Here is a 21,759-nt window from a genome sequence, read left to right as displayed (position 1 = left end):
CTCTCTCTCTCTCAAATAAATAAATCTTTTAAAAAAAAGAAGGTAACTTTGTACGTACTGATATGGAACAATATCAAGACAGCAGGACAGGGGCGCCTGGGTGGCTCAGTCGTTAAGCCGTCTGCCTTCAGCTCAGGTCATAATCCCAGGGTCCTGGGATCGAGCCCCACATCGGGCTCCCTGCTCGGCAGGAAGCCTGCTTCTCCCTCTCCCGCTCCCCCTGCTTGTGTTCCCTCTCTCACTGTCTCTCTCTCTCTCTGTCAAATAAATAAAATCTTAAAAAAAAAAAAGACAGCAGGATAGTGTATGTAATGTGCTACTACTTCTGTTTAACAAGATATATATAGATATATGTATATAAAGTCAAGGAAAATAACCAGAAGATACACAAAGAACTAAAAACAGCAGTTTCTCTGTGGAGGGGAACTAGAGTACCAGGCAAGAAGAAAAACTTATTTGTTGTTTTGTATCTTTTGAATTTGGGATAATATATTGTATATTCAAAAACAATAAATCATTCACAAAAGAAAAAACAAAATTCAGCTGCCTGGATGCATCATGTATCACCAAAACTAATTATTAACTGTGATTATCAGTCACAGCTTCAACTAATCGAACTTCGGTGTCCTAGCAGATTTATAATGGAAAATTGCCCTGATACTGCTAAAATCAGAAATCGTCAGCCATCCATCCAACCAATATTCTAGTGTTCTGGGTTTTAGAGCTACTGTGGTCTAAAAGATTGCCACTTCAGGAGCGCCTGGGTGGCTCAGTCGTTGAGCGTCTGCCTTTGGCTCAGGTCATGGTCCCAGGGTCCTGGGATCGAGCCCTGAGTCGGGCTCCCTGTTCCACGGGAGGCCTGCTTCTCCCTCTCCCACTCCCCCTGCCTGTGTTCCCTCTCTTGCTGTGTCTCTCTCTGTCAAGTAAATAAATAAAATCTTTAAAAAAAAGAAAAGAAAAGATTGCCACTTCAGCTTCTTGTCATCTCTTCTTACCTACTACTTCATGTTTGGCTTATTCTGGTTCAAACCTTTTCTATTTCTGTATTTTAAGACTTTCTTCAGTAGAGCAAAGGCTCTCTCTATTGAATTCGCTGGTGACTCAAGCTGAAAATAAGGCCACCTTTCAAAACTGTCCCATGTCCAAATGAGACTTGCCTTACAATGTAGGGTGCTATAGGTCATTTTCTGTCCTTCCAGCCTACTTGGTCTAGCTAAGTATTGATTAACCAACATACACTGTGCTAGCTATTTTTAGGGAGATTTGCCTTTTTCTATATCAAATTTTAAATAATTTAAACAGGTTAGTGCCTAAACAGAATATAGTTGTCTCTTTACAGCAACAATGTAGATTTAACTGAGGCAGCATATGGGGAGCTTATAAACCACCAATACATCTCCTTTTAAAATATTTCTTCTAAATTTCCTCTTTTCAATCCCAAATGAAAACAAAGCAAAAATGCATAACAAGAAGAAAACCATGGAATGTTATTCCCTGTGTGAGATTTTAGAGCAACAATTATTTTTAGTAACATCTGAGCCAAATGTTCTTACAGAATTTAGTTTATTCTGAAATTGAACACCATACAATATCAGAATGAGGTGTTTAAAATTCTACAGTATAATTCTACAAGTAACTTTACAACTAAAAAGAATATGTTTTATATATGGATACCAACAAAGTTTTCGTCAGCATAAATGTACAATGTAAAGAACAATAGTCCTTTCTGAGCAAAACAAAATAATTGTGTGACTGTAAAATGATGCAAAATCTACTTTCAACACAGCTTCATTCTTCATTAGGGATGGTTTAATGTTTCCGTTATTATAAAACCCAATGACAGGGGCGCCTGGGTGGGTCAGTCAGTTAGGCATCTGACTTCGGCTCAGGTCATGATTCCAGGATCCCGGGACTGAGCCCTGGCGCCCTGCTCAGCGGGGAGTCTGCTTCTCCCTCTTCCTCTGTGTACTTGCTCTCTTTCTCTCTCTGACCTCTCTCTCTAATAAATAAATAAATAAAAATTTTTAAAAAATTTTAAATAAAAAATAAGTAAAATTAAAAAAAAAAACTAATGATATTAAGATATGAGAAAAAGTTACAAATTGCAGCATTGATATTCCAACACCAAGATGAGAAAAGATCTAATCATATGAAACTTTTGGGGCGCCTGGGTGGCTCAGTCGTTAAGCGTCTGCCTTCGGCTCAGGTCGTGATCCCAGGGTCCTGGGATCGAGCCCCGCATCGGGCTCCCTGCTCGGCGGGAAGCCTGCTTCTCCCTCTCCCACTCCCCCTGCTTGTGTTCCCCTCTCTCACTGTGTCTCTCTCTGTCAAATAAATAAATAAAATCTTTAAAAAAAACAAAAAAAAAAAAAAAAAGAAACTTTTGGAGCCTATTTTTTCATTAGCACTTGAATACCACATTCAAGGGTATACTTTTAAGTGTCACAAACAAAAACCCCAACAATGGATATTCTGAATGACTAGCATGAAAGGATTTGTGAAATTGCTTTGCTAAAAAACAAGACACAAGCAGTTCAGTTTGGATTACTTACATTTTGTTTTCTGTTTTTTGTTTTGTTTTTCCACAATGTGTTCTCTTAAAATGTCAAAGAAATCCTACTTGGAGTTTCAACCACTAAACTTACACCTTTAGAGAGGTGGGCCTTGTGGTAGATGGCAATTTTGTGAATAAACAACATCCTACCAGTCACTGTGGCTGGGAAGACAAAGATAAAACAGCCCTTCTCTCAAAGAGCATAAAGAACTCTGAGGTAAGTGGGCAATTAACTACTCAAGTTAGGGAACATGAACTGATGTGCAAAAGGAGAAAAACATAATAAATATGATAAAGTGCTTTTTCAGACTTCTAGTAATATTGTTTTGTGAAATATTTTTATTAGGGCATTACAGTGTAACTTCCTAAAGGTGAAGTCCTTAATCATTTCACTGCAAGTTAAACTGCCTACAAAGCTACAATGCTTTGGATAAAGTCGAAAGAACTATGCTTTTAAGAATAAGGTCCAGGACCACAAATTTTTATCAAATTATGACATTCTCATTAGGAACCTGCTGTGGGGACTGTCTTCTAGATACTTACAGAAGAACTAATAAGAGGTAATTATTACTCCTAAGCATTTGCCCTATCTTTTAACCATATCACACCACAATTTATTAAAATAATGAAATCTTATCCAAAATAAAGGCATTCTCTCCTCAGGTATAAGTCAACACCCCCCTCCCCAAATCTGTGTGTTGTTTATAGATTTTTAAAAAGTCTTTAGGGGAACCTGGGTGGCTCAGTCAGTTGAGCATCTGCTCAGGTCATGATCCCGGGGTCCTGGGATGGAGCCCCGTATCAGGCTCCCTGCTCAAAGGGAGCCTGCTTCTCTCTCTGCCTACCACTCCCCCTGCTTGTGCTCCCGCCCCATCAAATAGATAAATAAAACCTTTTTTTAAACAAAGATCTTTATCACAACCTTTATGTTTGTGTGCACAACTCTATAGAAATCTATATTTGAAACAATAGCATAAGTTATAAGAGATGGAGCTTTAGACTTAGAAAGACCTGGTTCGAATCTGAGCTAACAAGTCATGTGTGTTAGTGCAAGTTCACCTTCCCAACTGTGAAATGTCCATAAATAAATGAAATGTTAGTAAAGGGTCTAGCATATGGGAAGTGCTCAGCATATGGCAGTTGCTATTGTTGTTGATATTATTATTACTTACAATACTTCCTCAAAAACCAGCTTAATCTCATACAAAAGGCACAAATCAAATTAAGATTAAGGAATAAAAATCTAACAATGTTGACAAAACCCAATACTGAGTCTTAAAGGATGGAATTTTCTTTCTGACTGAGGACAGTGGATAATCTTTTCCTAAATCATTATACACAGAACTATTATTCTACCAAATCTTCTCAAAAGCTGTAGTGGTATTTTCAAGTGCAGTGTTATGCAACAGAACTTCATGACTTCTTTTCCAGGCTCAAGACAAAGGACAAAAAATATGCTGAAGACCTACATCAAACCCAAAGATCCAAAAGATAAATAAATAAACACAGTTTTCATGAGGAAGCCCTCCATCTAAACAGTTTAGACAGTTGGGTGTAAATTAAGTTTAAGAGATTGTTTTAAAAAATCAGCATTAATCAAAACAGACCAGAGTGCAGGAGCTGAAATTCATGATCAAAGAAATCAATCTATAACTTCCATTGACCCCAAACAGAAATCTCAGATTTCACATTGAAGCTGGCAAAGTTACTAGCACAGTAAACAGTAGCATCTGGCTCTCATGTGGGATGGTGTATACAATGGGCTGATCCATAACTTTAGTCTACTTTAGACATTTAGATGGATGGGCTAAGAGCCCAGTGTGTTATAATAACCCTGAAAAGCTTTTGGCTCTGGCTGTGAACACATTAGCATTAACTTAAATCTGTTGCTTTGTTTACAACAAGAGATATTCGCTTGTGCTTTCTGCCTAAATGGAACCAGTTAAAGGCATCCAAGACCTTAAAGAGTGGAATTTACAACAGGACAGCAGCTATTCACTGTATTGAGGCTCCCCTAACCATCGCTTTTGCATTTCCTCTTAGTTAGATCTGTTTAAAATAAGTGGTATCTTTAATTGAAGTCTTTGTCTCTCCATATTAAAAATATTAACGCCCAACTTCCCTTTTTTGTTTTCTTTTTTTTCCAACATAACCTGAATTTAAAATAAGAAATCAGCCAGAGGGTTCCTTGAGGATGTCACCATTTAGAAATGTCACACATGCAGTCATTTGTTTCTGAGCTAGAGAGTGCAGGCTCTTTGGAACAGTGTTCCAATTATTCTTGTTGAAACCACTCAAAGCCACCAGAACTAATTTCTTCCAATATATCACTATAGTTTAATGTCTAGAATGAAAAGATGCCCTCACTAGACCAGTAGAAACTGATTATTACACATTAAGGATATAATCAGAGGTCCTCTGTATTATAGTCAAGGTTTCTAAAAAATGTAATTGAACCACACCCAATCTAATGATGTGTTTGTTGCTTTTGCAAATAGCATTAGCATAGATGAATTACACATGACATTTATTCATATTTATATTGATTTCAAACAAATATGTGAATCTCACTCTGACCAAATCTAGACCAAGTAATCAGCAGATGGATATTCTAATACCATTATGGAAGAGCATAACACTGCATTACCTTTTAAATCTCAATATACTCATAAGTAGGCACTGTAATGTCCTGTATATTCTATCATTCAATCAACAAGTATTTTTTGAAAATCTCTTTTAGGTCTAACAGTAATCTAAAGAGAGTAAGTTAAGCTGAAACATCTCTTAAATGGTTTTAAATATGTCACCATGAATAGGGCCTGCATAAAGAAAGAACATTAATATGACTCAGAAAACTATGCAGGGGCGCCTGGCTGGCTTAGTCAGTAGAGCGTGTGACTCTTGATCTCAGGGTTGTGAGTTCGAGCCCCATGTTGGATGCAGAGAATACTTAAAAATAAAATCTTAAAAAAAAAAAAAGAAAGAAAAAGAAAACTACCCAAATGGGAAGAAGCTTCTCAGTGTTATTGTGGTATTTGTTTGCCATAATTGAATGATGATTTCTTTACCAGTTAAAGTGGTCCACATTCCCAGTAAGGCAAGATTGGAAAACTAACAATCAGGTATTTGCAATCTCATCACATGACCCACAAAGAACATGCTACTCCCCTAAGAAAATAAAACTTAATTTTCTCTTTAGGGACTTTCCAACCTAGTCCAAGATATTCTTAGGAAAGAAAAGTGAAATTGTAGTGATTTTACTATTCCAGTAGTACCACAACTAAATAAAATGAAAAATAACCTAAAATTGGGGCGGGGGGGAAGGCACCTAATTTTGTAGGAAAATGCTTTCTCCTTAAGTTATGTGATTGGGGGGTGCCTGGGTGGCTCAGTTGTTAAGCGTCTGCCTTCAGCTCAGGTCATGATCCCAGGGTCCTGGGATTGAGCCCCGCATCGGGCTCCCTGCTCATCAGGGAGTCTGCTTCTCCTTCTCCCACTCCCTCTTCTTGTGTTCCCTCTCTCGCTGTCTCTCTCTCTCTCTCTGTCAAATAAATATATAAAATCTTTAAAAAAAAAAAAAAGTTATGTGATTGAGAAAGGTGCACTGAGTCAGGAGAGCTGGGTTCCGGTCCTGATTCTGTCACTCAATCATGTATAACTCGGGCCAGTCTCCCCTCTGTAAAATAAGGGGATGAACTGTCAGTCCTTAAGGTCTGTTCCAGTTCTAAGTCCCTAACTGCATAAGCCTTCCCTGAAAAGTAGAAATCTGGGGTGTAGATGTCCCCCGTGCATTAATCATAGCCTGCTGAAAGCGATGATTAAAACACGAAGAAAACAAAGACACTAGGCAGAGCTTTTGTGAGTGAGATGGGGAAATGCATGATTTTCTTCCATTTCTTTTCATACTAATGTATTAATTTCTGAAGAAAAGAAATTCTAAAACTCCCACAAACTGGCATCTCTACCCTGAGAAGCAGGTGGTGTGAGACTGCAGAGATGAGGGCTCCTTGCTTTTATAACCAAAGAATCAATGTGCCAAAGCATGGGCATCAGTTCATCAGGCTTCCCTACACAGAGATACTGTGTTTGGCATGTAGCCAAAAAAGGGGGTGTGGTCTGGGCTGGGTCAGTAAGAGTACCTCTGAAAACATTTCTCACACTATGCTCATCTCCTCCAACAAGTACCAGGTGTATATCCTATACCCTTTGTCAGTTCTTCTGAAATGGCTAACAAAATTACAAACAGTAACAAGGACCCTTTCCAGCATAAATCTCGCTTGACTCAACAATATGGAGGGAGAACAAGATGGGGTGGGGCAGGAAAGAGGGAATCTTCATTTTTCTATGGCTTCATTTTATTTGGCTCGTACTCTGTTTCACGGGGCTCAAATGATGAATTAGAACCTTCTCTGCACTTAGTACTTATGCAGTTCATTGGAATAAAATGACAAGTGAATAATCCATGTTCACAGCACTATGGGTGGGGCAAGCTGCTGTCTGTTGTTTGATATTCTGTGACTTAAGTCATCTATTGCAAAAGCCTATAAAAAAGAATAGATCTCATCTAAGCATACTCTCTTTGCTCCCATCCCACCATCTTTCCCACCCGAAAGTTTCTTCAATGCCTAAATGTTTCTAGAATCAGGCTTTGCAAAGCTTACAGTCTGTGCAGAGACTCAAAGAAAAGACTAGGGTTATTTCTAAAACAAAAACAAAAAAAAAGAATAAATGTTTTCTGATGCCTAACAACATAGCCTTATTATTTATTTGCTTATATCTTTCAAGTGGACATCCTCCACCTTGACCTCAAACTCTGTCAAGTGTTCACAGAAAGTGCCAAGGCAAATAAATAATCTCTTCCCCTAATTTTCCCTGTATAGCCCCTTCCAGCCACACTTATTTTCAGTCTCTAAAACAAATTTAGTGTTATATGCCCAGAAGGAACAATAAGATGTTACTGCATGTATTCCCTTGCTCTCCAAAAAGGCCACACCTAAACATCACCGAGGTGAGGATCTCTCCTGATGCATCAGTGTAGGAATGTGATGCTTGTTACCAGCAAAACAACAAAAAACAGTACTTAGAAATCTGCACTGCTTGCACTTCTCACCACTCTTTAACAGAGCCTTGAACGCAGGAAAAACAATTTGCTTGCTGGGAAAAGGGAGACAGAACTCCATCATCCTTCCCCTACTGACACCTGTTCTACCACTTAACATGACCTCATATACAACAGACCACTAAAAAGCAATATATTAACAGCATTTCAGTTTACCAATAATTCCTCAAATCTACATGCTCCTCACTGCTGGCTCACCCTGCTTTCTTTTCCATCACCTACTTACCCAAAGCAAGAAAGAGGTAGCAACCACTAAATATTTCTCCTTCACAGACACAGCCAGTATCTTAACATAAACAGTGATTCTGACTAAGAGAGACACCACCCTTTCTCCCCTCTCCCTGCTTACCATACAGAGAATGCCAAGACCACTCAAGGGTCTGAGGATCTGAAATCCATTCACTTTAACTAGATCTCACAAATCTATCCTACAATTACAAAAATAGAAAATGCAGTTCAGGAAAACACATCCCGTGGAGAACAAACCGAAATCAGGGCTGGGGGACGTGTGCACATCACCGCTGCCTATCAACTCCAGGATGGCATGGAAAGCCACGCTGCCCAGCCCAGATCCTGGGAGAGTGTTCTACAAAGGGCTTCCAGTAACCCCCATCCACACCCACACTTCCTCCCCGCTTCCAGAATGCTCTGAATAAAGATCTTCTTTAAGGACTTACTGGGAGCAGCGGCTTCTCTTTGCAATGTGCCTGTGAGTCACGCAGCAGGAGGGCCCCCAGAGCAGGGCAAATCCGAAAGCCCCCAGCTGCCCTGCCGGCTGGTGTCTATGAGACCGCAGCCCAGGAGCCGACTTTCCCATTACAGCCTCAGACTGTAATCCATGTGCTTTCGGCGGGCCAGTCCCAGCGGCCCACAGAGCACCACATGATCTGCTCTGACATCAGATCAGCCAAACGTGACAGCCCATCCACCAGCCTCTTCTACACTCCTGGGTTGCATCATTTGGGTGCCTTGGGCTTACATTTAAGCAGGTGGTACACAGTAAGGAACTGTTGTTGTCTCACAAAATTTTTTTTTTGCCTGATTCCTTCTGTTTCTAACAGAAGGAAAAAATAAGCAAGAAAAGCACTTGGATTTGTTTGCAGCCAGAATTTATCAGATATAGGGAAGTAACTGGAGTTCCACGCCTAGTTCAGGGAAGGTGAAAAATGAGCTACTGTCAAGATGCCAATAACTATGGGAATAATTTCATCTGCAAATCACTACTACCTCCCCCACCTTTCTGTAGACTATATATATATATATATATATATCCATAAAATATTGGTGGGTTTTGTGTGAATTTTATTTAAGCTAGTTACCAGTGGCTTTAATTCATGGAATTTCTCAGGGAGGTAAGCACTAGATTCAGTGCCATGTGTAGTAATTCCACTATGAGGAGCCTCACATTCAGTCCAACAGAAATAGACCTATAGACCTAGACAGACAGATAAGCAGGCAGAAACTCAGAATCATCTATTCATGCTTGCATTTATTCATTCAATAACCATTTATTGATCACCTACTAGGCACCTAGCACAAAGCAGGGATATTAGATTTGGAAGCAGAGTATTTGAACAAGTGCATGGTTTCAAATAAGATTTCTTTTTATTTGGCACAGGGCTTCCAATTCTCTTTCTGTGATAAGTCAAAGAAGTAAGAGCTTTATCAAGGCTCCTTATAAAATGCCCTGTGTCTAATACTAAATCTGAAGGCTAGTAACAGAGCCATGTTTCATTCTGGTTTCATTATGATAAATGGTAATAAATGTAACATTTAAGGTAAGAATAACCAAACTTATTAAGCTTTTATGAAGCAAAATCATAGCCAAATAAGGAGCAGTGATCAGAAGTGTAATTCTTCCCTGGCCAAGAGGAGAATTCACTTTGTCTACTTTAACTGTGTTACTTCTATAACTGTGTTACTTACTGAATTTAGTTTATCAACTGTATTTCAGATATTTATGTAGAAACAGGATCTCTCTAATCAGCTTATAAATCCATTGAATGTCATGCACCTTGGTATTATTTACAGTGACATAAATAGGTGTTAAGCACAGTAGGTGTTCAACAAGTAGTGAGAATAAATGAATTGACTTAGTTTTATTCCTTATATGGGTTATTCCCAATAGAAAACAAATGGACATTAGCTGCTTCATGGAATCTCATATTGAATTCTTTAGTCACAAGCAACCTGGTCATCTTTTCAGGAGAAAATATCACATGCTTGATACAAAACAAACAGATGACTTAAATATTATATATAAAATGACAGGTTATTAGATTAATAATCATATAGCTTAATAGATCATCATTAGATTAAATTATTTCCATAACAAAGAGGATATATAGATACTACTTAAATACTGATATTATAGCTTTAGTAAATACATACAAAAATAGTGTAATCCACTTTAAATGTAAGGAATGAAGACAAAATAATGAAATCTAAGGTTTTCAGGGACGCCTGGGTGGCTCAGTCGTTAAGCGTCTGCCTTCAGCTCAGGTCGTGATCCCAGGGTCCTGAGATCGAGCCCCGCATCGGGCTCCCTGCTCGGCAGGAAGCCTGCTTTTCCCTCTCCCACTCCCCCAGCTTGTGTTCCCTCTCTCACTGTGTCTCTCTCTGTCAAATAAATAAATAAACTCTTTTTTTAAAAAAAAAAGTTTATTTATTTATTTATTTGACAGAGAAAGCACACAAGAGCACAAGCAGGGGGAGCAGCAGAGGGAGAAGAAGAAGCAGCCTCCCTGAGTAGCAGGGAGCCTGATGCAGGACTCGATCCCAGCACCCTGGGATCATGACCTGAGCCGAAGGCAGCCGCTTAACTGACTGAGCCACCCAGGCGCCCCTAACTTTGAACATTTTAAAATAACACTCCAGGTATATGTCTGTACCAACACCCCACTTAGTGATCTTTTGCCATTATCTCTTATTATATGGGCTAAGTAAAGTGGGAAATTTGGCCTCACAGATAAAATGCTCCTTCCAAAATCCATACAGCTAATAAAAGTTTAATAATCAATTGACTATCCTCCTACTGCTAAAACCCTAGTTCCAACTACCATCATCATTCATCTCCTGGACTAGGGCAACTGTTTTCACCCTGTCCTCCAAACAGCAAGCAGAATATTCTTAAACTGAATCACTCTTTTACTCAAAACCCTCCACTGGTTTCCACCTCATTTAATTCCTTCCATGGCCTCTAAAACGCTTCGTTAATATGTATAGATATTTCTCAAGTGAGTTTCCTCTCTAGTAAATAAAACTGAACATTACTCTCCTTGGCTGAGTTACTGTTAAGTAATTAACATATTTTCTCCAATTGACTTATTTCATTAAAATATATTACCAGAAACAGAATTATTGAATCAAAGGATGTGGTCCTCTTCCTAAGTAACAGTGTTTAAGCTAGATATATAGTTCCTGTCTATAAAGACTGCAGCTCCCAGCCTCCCTTCCAGCTAGATGTGGCCTTGTTAGCATAATTCTATCTCTCTAGCTTAAGAGAATATTGCTTGTCCTAGACTTCTTTCTCTCCCCTTCATGCAAGCTGGAACCCAGACTTGCTTGTGATCTACCTTCGACCATACAACTAAAGCACTTAGGAAATGGCAAAGCAAGAGAGTGGAAAGAACCAGGCCCCTAAATGACCACAGAAATGGTCTTCCAGCCTGCTACCCACTCTCAATCTGTTGTATGAGAGAAAAAAATTTTGTTTTAATTTTAAGACACTTCATTTGGTATCTCTTTGTCACAGTATCTTAGGCTCTAACCTAGCTACTTTTTAATATTGCAAATCGTTGCAACTTTTTAATATTGCAGCATTATTCATATGGTCCAATTACTTAGCAGAAAGCCAAAAAATCAAGTGGCATTGCCACCAATGTGTACAAGATTACATTTTTACTGCATTCTTGTCAATATTGAAGCTCCTTTTATTTATTTATTTATTTATTATTTATTTGATACAGAGAGAGTAAAAGAGAGAGAGTACGAGTGGAGGGGAGTGGCAGAGGGAGGAGAAGCAGACTCCCTGCTGAGCAGGGAGCCCGACTGTGGGGCTCAATTCCAGGACACTGGGATCATGACCTGAGCCAAACACAGACGCTTAACTGACTAAGTCACGCAGGTGCCCCAGAAGCTTATTTCTTTTAAAGAAAATCTATTAATTTGATAAAGGAAAAATAATATATATTCTATTTTTTAGTACAAGTTGAACATGATTCAATATTTATTATCCATAGGCATTCCATCTTTTGAGAGTTGCTTGTTCGTGTTTGTTTTTTAAGTAACCTCTACACCTAACGTGGGGCTTAAAGTCACAACCCTGAGATCAGTAGTGACTCTAGTTCTAGACTCTAGTTCTAGATCAACATGCTCTAGTGACTGAGCCAGCCAGGCAACCCCTGTTCAGGTTTCATTTTTGTTAGAATTGTATTACTTTTCTTGTCCATTCTGTTGACCTTCATAGTTTGTCTTTCAATTTCGCTTTCAGGAAACATGTTGAAATGTTTTATTATCAACAAGTTTGTAATTTTTCTATTGAAATTTGTTCTTTGAAAGCTTTCTTAATGCCCACATTTCGAACCCGAAATACCATTTCCCACTAAAAAGAACCAGGACTCTTTGGGGAAAAGGCTGATTTCAGATCTGGAGGCAGAAAAAATATAAGGGGAGCTTAAGACATCATTTTATGCCAGAAAGTAAGGAAACTATTGAAGAGCATAGGCATCATGTCAAAGGCCATGGGAATCAATTTGGGGAGGCTCCCACAGGCCAACTTCATCTAGCTACTGTGGCTATGCAAAACACCACGCCAAACCACTTAAAACAACACTTATTTTAGAAAAAATATAAAGAAAGAACAACACTTATTATTCTCTGAAATTTTCAGTGTGGGCAGAGTTCAGTGGGTCAGCTGGCATCCACTATACTTGGCATCAATTGAGCATCTCAAAAGCTAGAGGCTGAAATCTTCTGAAGGCTCACTCATTCATTCATATGTTTGTTGCCTGGCCTGGAATAGGTAAGGGACGGAACAATTAGGATTCCTTTATCATCTCTCTATATCTCTATGTTCTCTTTCCATATGCTTTCTCTTCTCCAATGTGGTGGCTTCAGGGTGGTTGGATTTCACTGAAAGCACATATCCCAAGAGAGTGCTGGGCAGAAATAATGGAGAAGTGTCAATATCACATTATAAGAAGAACATGTGGGACCAAATATATCAGCATAGTCTTCTTAGGTAAATACAATCTGTGACACCATCATAAAGAATACTATGACTGATTAATCTACTTGAATATATAAAAATCCTAACAATATTTTAACACACAAAGAAAAAAACACTTTTGCCACTAATTGGGATGACAGTTATACCAATTCCTTACTCAAATATTGGAAAAGAGAGAGATTTAAGTATTATTTCTTTACCACATGGAACTCTATTTCAGAGTAACAATTGGCTCCAGTTGATGAGGGGAAGCTCTTCTTTTTTTTTTTTTTTTAAAGATTTTATTTATTTATTTGACAGAGAGAGACACAGCGAGAGAGGGAACACAAGCAGGGGGAGTGGGAGAGGGAGAAGCAGGCTTCCCGCGGAGCAGGGAGCCCAATGCGGGGCGTGATCCCAGGACCCTGGGATCACGACCTGAGCCGGACTGAGCTTAACGACTGAGCCACCCAGGCGCCCCGAGGGGAAGCTCTTCTTGACAGAAGAATCCTAATTAGTGAATGCAAAAGGATTGACAAAATTGGAAAAGTCACCATTTTGCAATCTATAATGGAATAACCGGTTCAGGCAAGAATCAGCAATAAGTACTAAAAGCATTGAGTATAGGGATGCCTGGCAGGCTCAGTTGGTAGAACATGTGACCCTTGATCTTGAGGTCGTGACTTCAAGCCCCACACTGGGTGTAAAGATTACTTAAAAAAAAAAAAAAAGCATTGGGTATAAGGTTGACAAGGACTGGATAATAATCTGCTGCCAAGTTGTCAACACACAGAATATTTACTTGTCTCAAGAGGAAAACTCGTAACTTCCCAATGGAGTGATGGTGGTAGTTTTCACATTAACCATGAATCCAATGATGGGAGATAACATCATAAGAGCAAATAGTAGTATGAGACTCCTGATATGATTCAGCATCACTCATGAAATATTCTTGACAAGAATGTTTTACCTGAAACCTCACTTTAGTCACAACTTTAGATAGAAATGTCTAGTTTACCGGAAATACAGTGGAGAGTAAACTAAAATTTCAATAAAAGTAAACAATCATAGAAATCCAGAAGGTAGAATTCTACCAGAAAATGACCCAGTCTCTTCAGCAAGAAAATAGAATGAGGTTCTGGTTCAAGATGGCAAGATAGGAAGATACTGAACTCATCCTCCTACAGATTCACCAAATCTATAGCTATATATGGAACAATTTCCTCAGGAAAAAAGAAAAAAAAAAAAAAACTAAACTAAAAACTGGCAAACAAGTAACCCCTGGTGAGAAAACCCACTGTCAGGAGGGAACCCAAAACAAGAGCTTCTCCCTAAAGAGTGAAGGGTTTTGCCTTGCATCAGACATCCTAACTTTTAAGACCAGCACCTGAGAGATGAGCCCCCAGAACACCTGACTTTGAAGACCAATGGGGCTTGTGCTCACGAGATCCTGGAGCTATGTCAAAGTGAGGAACAGCTCTTAAAGGGCCTGTGTACACACTCACCCACTGCAGGGCCAAGAAACAGCCCTTTGAAAAATGCCCAGACTTTATGTCAAAGAGATTCATTTCCTAATGTTAAAGCATTGGTCTGAGGGACAAGGGCCAGCTGAGATGTTTTCTGAGGTAGGAAGCTGGTGGGTGCCATCTTCCTGCTTTACCTCTGTACTTTTAAAACCAGCAGGTAGTGGGGTGCCTACATGGCTCAGTCAGTTAAGCGTCTGCCTTCAGCTCTGGTCATGATCCCAGGGTCCTGGGATCAAGCCCCGCATCGAGCTCCCTGCTCACGGGGAGCCTGCTTCTCCCTCTCCTCCCTGCTCATGCTCTCACGCTCTCTCAAATAAATAAATAAAATCTTAAAAAAAAAAAAAAACCCAGCAGGTAGCATCCTTATTTTTTAATCCTTTTCCCACAGGTACCATCTTTATGCGCTAGCCAGCAGGCACCATTTTGGACATTCACCCTTTGACTTGCTAAAGCCAGAAAGGGCCTTCCCCCCTCCCCACCACCTTTCCTTTTTTTCTTTTTATTTCCCCTTTTCCTTTTTTCCCTTTTTCTTTTCCTTTTTTTTTCTTTTTCTTTCTTTCTTTTTTTTTTTCCTTTTATTAATGGGTGCCAACTTTGCAATTTCCCCTCTGCTTCAATCCAGCCAGCATCACCTTCACACAGTCCCTCTGCCGTACTCCAGAGCACCAGCATCTCCCAGAGGGTAGCTTCTACACACTTACGGTGCTCCAGTTTTTACATCTGGTGACCTGGTTTTTGCGGCTGCCCACCCCCCCCACCCCCACCCCAGGGAATGCCCCTTGATGACCTGGCTCTAGAGGCCGGAAGGGCTTGTGCCTTGGGTCCCATGGGACTGTCACAATCTGAGAGACATTTCTTGGCAGACTACTACTCCCAAGGCACCGCACAGATAGCAGACTGAAACCTACCCCTTGCCTTTCTGTGAAAGAGGCCTATTTCTCCTCCAGGAGTTTTGGCTTGAAGGACAGGCTTCCTGTTCAGCACATTCAAAGGAGCCTACACTACAGAGGCTGATGAAGACAATCTTTGCACTCTCCCTCTACCTCACTCCACCTCACTGGTATCTTCCAGAATGGAGCTTATACCTTTGTCTGGTGTCATGATTATGGGTTTTGCTTTTAGGGTCCACCTCTACATCACCTGGCCCTAGTGACCAGCAGGGGTTATACTCGCAAGTCCCACAGGACTGTAACCAATGGAGAAAGAGCTCTTAAACAGCTACCACCCCCAGGGCTCAGCAAAAGGCAACAAACCCAGGTGCTCAATATTTCTGTGAAAGAAGCCTATTAGCTTCTCATCAGAGCTGCAGCCTGAGAGACAGGCTTTTAATTAAACACACATCTAAGGGTTGACCCTAAATCTCTCCTGGGACCTCAGAAGGCAGGCACTGTCTTTGCACTCTCCTTCTGCCGTGCTCCAGAGCACCAGCATCTCTTGCAAGGGAGCTGTTATATGTGTTGTATGTGTCTGTTATATGAGTCTGCTACCCCAGTTTTTACAACTGGTGCCTGGTTTTTACCGCTGCTACAGAGGGGATACCTCCTGATTATCTGGCTCTTGGGGGGGAGGGGGCTTGCAATCCTGAGTCCCATGAGACTATGACAATTAAAAAAACAGTTCTTGGCAGGCTACCACCTCCAGGGCACTGCACAGACAATACACGTTTTAAAACACACCCCCAGCCTTTCTGTGAAAGAGGCCTATCTGCTAGTCCTGGAGCTTAGGCCTTAGGGTCAGGCTTCAGGTTGGGCACCATCTAGAGGCTACAGCGGTGCTCTCAAGGAAGGATAGCAATTAAACCAGGGAATGCCATCGATGCAAAATCCCTCTGCCTCACTACAGCTCACTGGTATCTCCCAGAAAGGAGCCAGTATACTTGTCTGGAGCCCTAATTTTTGCAACTGCTGAAAGAAAACAACCCTATTTACAATTGTATCAAAAAGAAAAAAAATACCTGGGAATAAATTTAACCAAGAAAGTAAAAGACCTGTACACTGAAAATGATAACACATTGATGGAAAAAAATTGAAGACACAATTAAACAGAAAGATACTCCATACTCAGGGATTGGAAGAATTAATATTGTTAAAATGTTTGCATGACCCAAAGCAATCTACAGATTCAATGCAGTCCCTATCAAAATTCCAGTGGCATTTTTCACAGAAATAGAACAAAGAATCCTAAAATCTGTATGGAACCACAAAAAACCCCAAATAGCCCAAAGCAATCTTGAGAAAGAGGAACAAAGCTGGAGGCATCAGGGAGCTTCCTGATTTCAAACTGTAGGATAAAGCTACAGTTATCAAGACTATGTTATTGGCACAAAAACACACACATGGATCAATGGAACAGCAGAGAGCCTAGAAATAAATGTACACATATAGTCAATTAATTTATGACAAAGGAGTTAAGGATACTCAATGGGGAAAGAACAGTCTCTTCAATAAATGTGTTAGGAAACCTGGAAAACCACATGCAAAAATATGAAACTGAACCCCTGTCTTTTATCATACACAAAAATTAATGAAAATGGATTAAAGACTTAAATGTAAAACTGAAACCATAAAACACTTAGAAGAAAACATAGGCAGTAAGTTCCCTGATGTTGGTCTTGGCGATGATTTTTTTGGATATAACACCAACAGCACAGGCAACAAAAACAAAAATCAACAAGTGAGACTACATCAAACTAAAAAGCTTCTGCACAACAAAGGAAGCCATCAACAAAATGAAAAAGCAACCTACTGAATGGGAGAAAATGTTTGAAAATCATATATCTGATAAGAGGTTACTATCCAAAATATATAAAGAACTCAATAGCATACAACTCATACAACTCAATAGCCAAAAAAAAAAAGAACCCAATTAAAAATTTGGTAAAGGCAGGGTGCCTGGGTGGCTCAGTCCATTGGGCAGCCAACTCTTTACTTCCACTCAGGTCATGATCTCAGGGTGTGGGATCCAGCCCCAAGACAGGCTTCACACTCAGCACGGAGTCTGCTTGTCTCTCTCCCTCTGCACCTCCCCCTGCTCATGCTCTCTCTCGCTCTCTCTAAAATAAATAAATTAAATCTTTAAAAAAATTGCAGAGCCTCTGAATAGATATTTTTCCAAAGAAGAAATACGTATGGCCAGCAGGTACATGAAGTGGTGCTCAACATCACTAATCATCAGGAAAATGCAAACCAAAACCAAAATGAGATATCACCTCACATGTGTTAGAATGGCTTTTATCAAAAAAACAAGGGATAGCAAGTATTGGCAAGGATGTGGAGAAAAGGGAACTCTTGTACACTGTTGGTGGGTGTAAACTGGTACACCCATTATGGAAAACAGTATGGAGGTTCCTCAAAAAATTAAAAATAGAACAACCATATGATCCTGCAATCCCACTTCTGGGTATTTATCTGAAGGAAATGAAATCAGTGTCTCAAAGAGATATCTGCATTCCCATGTTCAATGTAGCATTACTCACTATAGCCAAGATATGGAAACAACCTAAGTGTCTGTCTACACATGAATGAACACACACACAAATTATTCAACTGTGAGAAATAAAGAAATGCTGTCATTTGTGACAGCATGGATGAACCTAGGACATCATGCTAAGTGAAATAAGCCAGAAAGAGAAAGACAAATACTTCATGATCTCACTTATATATGGAACCCAAACAAACAAAGTCAAACTCCCAAAAACAGAGAGTACAATGGTGGTTACCAGGGCTAGGGAATGCGGAAAATGAGGAGTAGCTAGTCAAAAGGTATAAGTCTTCAGTTTTGGGGTTTTTGTTGTTGTTGTTGTTGTTGTCGTTTATTCATTTGAGAGAGAGAGACAGAGAGAGCACAAGCAGGGGGAGAGGCAGAGGGAGAGGGAGAAGCAGACTCCCCTGCTGAGCTGGGAGCCCGACGCGGGGTTTGATCCCAGGACATGGGATCATGACCCGAGCCAAAGGCAGATGCTTAACCGACTGAGCCACCTAGGCGCCCCCTAAGTCTTCAGTTTTAAGATAAGTAAGTTTTGGGGATCTAATGTACAGCATGATGACTATAGTTAATAATACTGTATTGTATACTTGAAATTTGCCAAGAGAGTAGATCTTAAGCATTCTTATCAGACACACACACAAAAGTAAGTATTAGGCAATGAATATATTAATTAACCTGCTTGTTTTAAGGTATGCATAAAACAAATCACCACATTGTACACTTTAAATATATACGATCTTATTTGTCAATTATACATCAATAAAGCTGGGGGAAAAAAAGGATCTGTTGGCTGACTTGTTGGCCTGGCTCAATTCATTGGTTCAGGTTACCTGCTATGAAGGTAGGCAACCAACAGCAGTTGCTACAGATGCCTTCTGATTTCCTCCCTCCATATAAAAATGTATGAAACTTGGGGCATCTGTCTGGCTCAGTCGGAAGAGCATGCAACACTTGATCCCAGGGTCATGAGTTTGACCCCACATTGGGTGTAGAGATTATTTAAATAAAACTTTTAAAAAATGTATCAAACTTAACTGTAAAATTTCATTTTTTAAAGAATACTGTAAAACTTCATTTTTTAAAGGTTTTTAAAAAATTTATTTATTTAAGTAATCTCTACACCTAACGTGGGGCTTGAACTCACAACCCCGAGATCAAGAGTCACACGTTCACTGACTAGCCAGCCAAGCACCCCTAAAATTTCATTTTTTAAAGAGCTTCTTGTTTCTCTGGCAACTGTATGTCATTCAATACCCACAGGATGCAATTATACCTGTATTTCCTCTGAATTTTTGAAGCCTACTTTTCCTACAAACCATGATGGTCTGACTACATCTAGGCCTCTTTTCCCTAGCTACTTCACATTCAGGGATGATACGGTCATAATCTCACATCCCTCCTTCAGTGCCAGTCACTTCCATGTCCCCAACCTGTTCCTCCTTGGCATTCAGAATCAAGTTCTGGATATCCATTCTCCTGATTGCTTCCTCACTATTCTGAGAGGTGAAATTGTCAGCAAAGCTAGTTGAACATTCATGAAATGCTTTGTTTTCAGCAGAACAGTTCTACCAGAAGTTATATTTACTCGTCTCTGTGCCCATGTTTCAATTTATATTTGGAAAATATTGGCCATGTGCTCTATCTCACCTGGCGTTCTTTTTTTTTTTTTTTAAAGATTTTATTTATTTATTTGACAGAGAGAGACAGAGTGAGAGAGGGAACACAAGCAGGGGGAGGGGAGAGGGAGAAGCAGGCTTCCCACAGAGCAGGGAGCCCGATGCGGGGCTCGATCCCAGGACACCAGGACCATGACCTGAGCCAAAGGCAGACGCTTAACGACTGAGCCACCCAGGCGCCCCTCACCTGGCGTTCTTTACCAGGTTCCCTCAATCATTGAAATCTTGTTCGATTCTCCTGCTATTCATATACAATGCTCCCCACTCTCCAATTCCTGCCATACACACTTACATACACACATAGAAATATATACACACAAAACAATACCACCAGAGCTGCATCTTTTGAACAAAGTATTTTTTTAAAAACTGTAAGATCAATCATGTATTGATGATCGTAGAACCTAGGTAATGGATACAGAGGGCTTTGCTACACTCTTCTCTCTCTGCTTTTGAATATATTTGGAAATCTCAATAATAAAAAGACTTCTTAACTATTTGCAAAATTATCATGTCATTTATACCAAACATCCATTTTACCAAATACTGCTAAACAACACAGAGATGAGTAAGACATGACCTCTATCTAGGGTTACCAAATAAAATATAGGAGGCCCACTGAGTTAAATTTGAATTTCAGACAAGACAAACCACAAATAATACATGTAAGTACATTCCAATGTGATCCTTGGAATATTCATTCTCTCATATTTCTGGAGCTGAAAAGCCTGAAATCAGTTTCACTAGGCTGAAATCAAGGCTTATGGGGAAAAATCAGTCCCTTGTCTCGTTTGGCTTCTGGGGGCTGCTAGCATTCCTTGGCTTATGGCCACATCACTCCAATGTTCAAGGCAAACATCTTCAAATCAAATCTCTGTCTGCTCCACCTCTTCACTGCCTTCTCTTCTGTGTTTGTGTCAAATCTCCCTCTGCCTGTCTCTTATAAGGACACCAGTGATGACATTTAGGGCCCACCTAGGTAATCCAAAATAACTGTTCCATCTCCAAATCTTTAATTTAATCATATTTGCAAAGACCCTTTTTCCAAATAAGATGACATTTAAGGATTTTAGAAATTAGGACCTGATCTCTTTGGGGGCCATAATTCAGCCTACTACAGGTGCTATTATGGACATCTACCAGGGAATACTGGAGAAGCAGAGAAAGAGCTGACAGTTCAACTTGAAAAGTGGAAGAAGAGGCAGATGTCAAGGAAGTCTTCCTAAATAAGGGGCACCTGGCTGGCTCAGTTGGTAGAGCATCTGACTCTTGATCTCAGGGTGATGAGTTCAAGGCCCACAATGGGCATAGAGCTTACTTAAAAAAAAATAAAATAAAGAAAAATTTTTAAAAAAATAAAGAAAACAAAAGAAAGGCTTCCTAAATCAATGCTGTCAGAGAATATAAATTACTAAAGCAGTAGTAATAATAACAATCAGCAATCACACCAACCAGAACAGATATCAGCTATAAATAACCACCACAGTCTACCAGTGAGTAACAGTTGAGCATCAGTCTTGCTAAAAAGTGTAATGATGGAGGCTTATTATAGGAGAATAAATAAGAAGTAGCAAATGAATGACAAAAATTCTTTACACTTGGGTTTTTTTTTTTTTTTAAGATTTTATTTATTTATCTGAGAGAGAGAGCATGAGCAGGCGGGAGGGAGAGGCAGAGGGAGAAGCAGCAGACTGTCCGCTGAGCAAGGAGCTGGATGCAGGACTCGATCCCAGGACCCCAAGACCACAACCTGAGTCGAAGGCAGACACCCAACCAACTGAGCCACCCAGGCACCCTACCCGTGGTTCCTCATATACCACTTAGGGAGGCAAGAAGGCAGGAAGACTTCCCCATGTAATCTGTGGAGTATCACCAAACCTCCTATCTCACCTCGTCATTTTTTCCCTTTCTATGCCTTCTACATTGCTCTTCAAAATTTTCCCACTCCCTCAATTATTTTTTATCAACACAGTTTACTTAAAATTTTTACTCAATTATTTACTCAATAATTTTGATTTAATTATTTTTTCATAAAATAAAGTGCTTCTTGCAAAAGAAATTCTAGCATGTTAAGATTATATAAATTAACAATTCCCCGCTCCTCCAACTAATTCTACTTCCCAAAAATAAGCACATCAACAGACACAGCAAGATCATACTTATCTATGTATACATAAATATATATATGC

General features: G+C 39.8%; 1 protein-coding gene across 2 annotated transcripts in view; it reads right to left on the bottom strand.

Annotated features, from left to right (window-relative positions):
- The window catches only part of ANK2 (ankyrin 2), a 633,020-nt gene that overhangs the window by 522,712 nt on the left and 88,549 nt on the right, over nucleotides 1-21,759 (bottom strand). Inside the window, exon 1 of one of the 2 annotated variants that reach the window (XM_032401034.1) lies at nucleotides 8,351-8,563. The exons of the other annotated variant lie outside the window; for it this stretch is intronic. The gene's annotated coding sequence lies outside the window, so the exon portion shown is untranslated. Of the gene's footprint in view, nucleotides 1-8,350; nucleotides 8,564-21,759 lie in introns of those variants that run through there. 2 annotated transcript variants of the gene reach the window in all.

This window comes from Phoca vitulina, unplaced genomic scaffold, assembly GCF_004348235.1.
Source record: "Phoca vitulina isolate PV1807 unplaced genomic scaffold, GSC_HSeal_1.0 scaffold3, whole genome shotgun sequence".
In the NCBI taxonomy this organism is placed as follows: domain Eukaryota; kingdom Metazoa; phylum Chordata; class Mammalia; order Carnivora; family Phocidae; genus Phoca; species Phoca vitulina.
The sequence above is the reverse complement of the archived record's forward strand: the minus strand, read 5'-3'. Positions and strand labels throughout refer to the sequence as shown.